Genomic DNA, 5,424 nt, shown 5'->3' on the forward strand with positions numbered 1-5,424 from the left:
AATATACCCTACATCAAATCTTCTATTTTTTTACAACTTCATTTAAATATTATTTCTTTCTTTATTTATTTTTTTTATTCTTACTCTCTCCTTTTTCTCTACGTTCTTCTCCATCTCTTTCTCTTCTCTGCCGCCACACCCACTGCCACTAACCACCACTGGTTAAAAAAATAAAAACAAAGAGCCCACAACCCACCGTGACCCGTTACAAAGCAAGTTTTCCCTAAAAAAAAATATATATAAAAACAATTTCCATGATAAAAACCATGATTTTCCAAAAATCCAAAGAAAAAAGAATAAAATGCTTTCTTGAAAATCCTTTTTTCAAAAGTTTATTTCCATAAAAACCATTTTTTCAAAAATTAATTTCAAAATTTCAAAGTGGTGCTTTGTATATGGGATAAAATTAATTGAGCTAATAGATTTCAAAATCAAGCCATCAACCCCAAAAATTCCACCATTTGTGTTTCTTATTTTCCTTTTACATGAGAAAAATCCACGGGAGAATAAAATTAAGTTTGATATGCTCTGCTAAAGGAGCAAGGTCAGATGTATATAATTCCAAAACCATTTGTCTTGTTTGAATTAATAAAAGCGTATATAGTTCAAACAGTGGACTATAGGAATGAATCAAAACAAGGGACCATCAAAATACAGATATTGTAGGGGTGTCTAACACTTTTTTCACAGCAAACCAAACTTCTGAGTTCTTGCCATCTTGTTTAAGCCACAATGTTAGACCTTAGTCTAGCGTAGGAACCCTTTAGGAAATTCCTTAGCTTAAATTAGAAGATAAATTCAATTAAAGATATGACTAATTAGGCCTTAGAAATCCAATGATTGATGACCATTCTTTTGAATGAAAAAAAAATAAATGAAAAAGCTTTATGCACACATCCACCCTAAAATCACACACAATTAACAAATAAACAAAATCATTTCACTTCTCCAGGACTCCGAGTTGGCTGGGGGTTGGATCCGAAAGCCGTAGTCGACAAGATGCATATGTATTTGCCAACAAATACAGGGACTCTAATTTGCATTTGGATGGAATTAAATCACTATGCAGACACAAGACTTTACTTTTGTGATTACCATTGGACAAGACTGTCATATACACGAGACCAAAATCTTTTCATATGATAATTTAATCTTGAACTTTAGTATATTTTTGATTTTAGAATTCTATGTTTTTTTTATTCATGCTTTTAACCTCTGAAATTGAATTTTGGTTTTTTCCTGGATTAGAATTGTATAACTACAGACTAGAGTCAATTCATTCTCGATCCTTTCGTGGCAGTAGGTCTAGTACTGAGAAGGAAGGAAATAAATGATCTTTTGGATAGTGAGGAGACCATTTGGCGACAACGCAGCAAGGTCCATTGGTATAGGGAAGGTGATAGAAACACTAAATTTTTTCATGCCCGCGCTTTGGAAAGGAGGAAAAAGAATACCATTTTGGGACTTTGGAATGATGATGGGATTTGGTGTGAAAGTAAGCAAAGTATCACTGCTACAGCTATTTCTTACTTTGAGAAAATTTATACCACCTCTTCCCCCACTGGGATCAATGAAGTCACAAGTGCAATTCCTAGGCGTGTCACAGAAGATATGAACAGAGAGCTCACCAAAACTTTCACAAGAGAGGAAGTCTTGAAAGCACTGCAGCAAATCCACCCCAACAAAGCACCTGGGCCTAATGGTATGTCCGCGATCTTTTTTCATAAATACTGGGACATTGTAGGATCTAACATCATTAATATGGTCTTAAGTGTGCTGAACTCCAATCTGCCTATGACTGAAATAAATAAGACTAACATCTCCCTCATCCCAAAAACCAATCAGCCCACCAAAATGACTGAATTCCGTCCCATTAGCCTTTGCAACACTACCTATAAAATCATTTCTAAGGTACTAGCAAATAGGCTCAAAGCCATTCTTCCAAACATTATATCCGAGAACCAAAGTGCTTTTACCCCTGACCGCCTAATCACGGATAATGTCCTTGTAGCCTTCGAGTTCATGCATTATCTAAATCATAAAAGTGAAGGAAAAGAAAACTATATGTCTATTAAATTAGATATGAGCAAGGCATTTGATAGGGTAGAATGGAACTTTATTAAAGGTGTGATGGAGAAGTTGGGTTTTGTGGATAAATGGATTGATCTTATTATGAATTGTGTCTCCTCTGTTTCTTATTCAGTGCTTATAAATGGAGAGGCTTGTGAGAACATTTCTCCCTCAAGGGGCATCAAGCAGGGAGACCCGCTCTCCCCTTGCCTTTTTCTCCTTTGTGCCGAGGGTTTTTCAGCTCTTATTCATGAAGCTGCCAGGAATCAACAAATAAATGGAATCTCCATTTGTAGAGGCTGCCCTTTAATCACGCACCTCTTCTTTGCTGACGACAGCCTTTTGTTCTGCAAAGCAAAGGTTCAAGAATGTCATGCACTTGTAAATATTCTCAACAAATATGAAGAAACTTCGGGGCAAAAAATCAACACTGACAAATCTTCAGTATTCTTTAGCCCGTACACCCCTCAAGATTTAAGGGAAAGCATACTAAACATTCTTGCTCCTATGCAAGATTCTCGGCATAATAAGTATTTGGGGCTGCCCTCCATCATTGGGAAATCAAAAACACAAGTGTTTGCTGAAATTAAGGATAGAGTAGCTAAAAAACTTGTTGGCTGGAAGGGTAAACTCCTTTCAATAGGTGGGAGAGAGATCCTTATCAAAGCGGTGGCTCAAGCGGTGCCTACATACACTATGAGTTGTTTTCAGCTTCCTAAGACTCTTTGCCATGATTTGGAAAATATGATGCGGAGTTTTTGGTGGGGGCAAAAGGATAAGGAGAACAAAATTGCATGGGTCAGTTGGAGGAAAATGTGTCGGTCTAAATTCCATGGTGGTATGGGCTTCCGAAACATACAAGCCTTCAACCTTGCCATGTCAGCTAAGCAAGGTTGGAGAATTCTCACCAACCCGGACTCCCTAGTGGCTCAAGTCTTTAAAGCAAAATACTTTCCTTATGATGATATTCTCCATTCCAAAAAAGGGAGCAACCCCTCATATGCTTGGCGAAGCATTCACAATAGCCTTGAGGTTATTAGAAGGGGCACAAGGTGGAGGGTGGGCAATGGACGTCGTATCCATATTTGGGAAGATAGATGGCTGCCTACTCCATCAACCCACAAGGTGATCTCCCCCCAAGCAAGCTTTGAAGAATTTCCCATGGTTTCATCCCTCATAGACCTTGACACTAGGTGGTGGAAAGTTGATGTGATTAGAGCCACTTTTCTGCCTCACGAAGCCAGCACTGTCCTAAAAATTCCCATAAGCTATAACCTACCCGAGGATAGCCTTATTTGGATAGGCAACAAAAGAGGAGCATTTACAGTCAAGAGTGCATACCACATTGCTACTAGTTTGGTGGACTCAAGTGGCGAGGGAGAAAGCACCTCAAACAGCTCAAAGACTTTACTGTGGAAACGGATTTGGCAGCAAAAAGTTCCTCCAAAGCTCAAAATCTTTGCTTGGAGGGTATGTGTTAATGGCCTTCCAACTATGCGAAATCTAAACCACAGGGGAATTCATTGTTCTTGTTTCTGTCCATTATGTGATAAAGTCTTTGAAACCACAATCCATGCACTTCTCCACTGTGATCATGCAAAAATGACTTGGGCTTTTTGGCACCATTGCCCAGTTGACCTCTCTTATCCTTATTGTGACTTGGTGGATGTTGCTCTTGATTTCATTACAAAAGGCTCTCCAAATGATCTGGATCTTTTCTTTGCTGTTGCTTGGTCAATTTGGTGGAATCGCAATCAAGCAATTCATGAGAATTCTGGCTCTCCTCCAGTGGCGACTCCAGAAATTTTTTTCAGGGTGTTCCCCAACAAGTATAAATTACACAATTTAATAAAAAGAAAATTTTGTATATTAACAACAACAACAACAATAAAAAAACACGCAAATACATAAAGTTTACAATTGTCTTCTACGTTATTTTTTTATCAAATATTCTAGTAAAAAAATAAACAATAAACTATAAGTTCATTTGAAATATTAATAAAATTATTAATTATTATTGTTTAGTTATTTCATTAATTTGTTTGTCTTTTATAAACTATAATTTGTTATATTGTTGTTTTATTAATTATAAAATAAAATTATTTATGGCATATCTGCCTGTGTGCATGGCATTAATTATTTATGGCATGTCATTAATTATTTGTAAGCATATGGTTTTAAAAACCGAAATGATGACGGAACTGAAAAAGGTAGTGATTTTTGGTTTTTTGGTCCAATTGGAGTCAGACCGATGGTCGAACCGATGATGTCATAAATAATTTAATTAATTATTTTAAAATTATAAAATAAATAATAACTCATCAAATATATCCAAACAATTATTAAAAAATTAAAAAATGAGTTTCATATCTTATGTTAGATGGTAAAGGGAAAGAAACTATAAATAATCAAAATTAACATTACAAAAATAATAGCAATGTTATATCTTTTTTTGTTTTATTTATCATTTTTTTTATAACGGTATTAAGAATAAGTAATTTAATTGTACTTTAAAGATCTATTCTAAATAAAAGAGTGTTTAATTAGATGATAGTAGCCTAAATGTTAAAATACAAATCATTTTTTTATTGTTTAAAAACTATGTTTGTATTTGTATTCCTTTATTAATCAAAATTAAGTTATTAACACAGTTATTTAGCAAAAAAAAGAAATAACACAACCGAATAGTACACACTAAAAATAAAAAATGAAACACTTGGCTAACATGCCTAGTTGTTCATCTCCCAAAGTACCCAACCCAATTCCCAAGTGCCAACTGCCAAGCATTAATACTTTAGATGCCTTTTACGCCTTTCATTGATACTTGGCTTTTGAGTTTTTTCAGTTCTGTGGGTTGGTTTTTCACTGGTGCGAGTACAGTATCAAGACCCAAGTATTCTCAGCCTTCTTTTCTTCCCTCAATTTTTTTTTTTTTTTTTTTGTTTCACTGTATCTCTCAACATGAAAGCTTTGCACAAATATCTCTCAGTCAAAGACATTAGATCTGACTTCCAAGTTCCAATCTGTTCATTTTTCTTGAGGTGGTGGGCGATGCTGGCATGGTATTTTTTTTTTTTTTTTAAAGCAGTTTTGTAGCTAAGTTAAAGAACCGTTGGGAAACGGTTTGACCGTTCCGGTTCCTTTCTTTTTCTTTTTCTTTAGATTGGGTTTGTAATCTGTTGTTTAGGATTGATGTTGGGTTTTTTTCCCTTGGTAGGCTTGCTCTTTTACAAATTTTTTGGGCTTTTTTTTTTTTTTTGTTTTTTGCTTGAAATAGGACAAATAATTTTTTTTTTATTTTTTTTATTTGAGGGTGTTCTTAATTTTTTTTTTGAAAGCAGGGTGTTCCTAATT

The sequence above is a fragment of the Quercus suber genome, unplaced genomic scaffold, assembly GCF_002906115.3.
Source record: "Quercus suber isolate HL8 unplaced genomic scaffold, Cork oak 2.0 scaffold_244, whole genome shotgun sequence".
Taxonomy (NCBI): Eukaryota; Viridiplantae; Streptophyta; class Magnoliopsida; order Fagales; family Fagaceae; genus Quercus; species Quercus suber.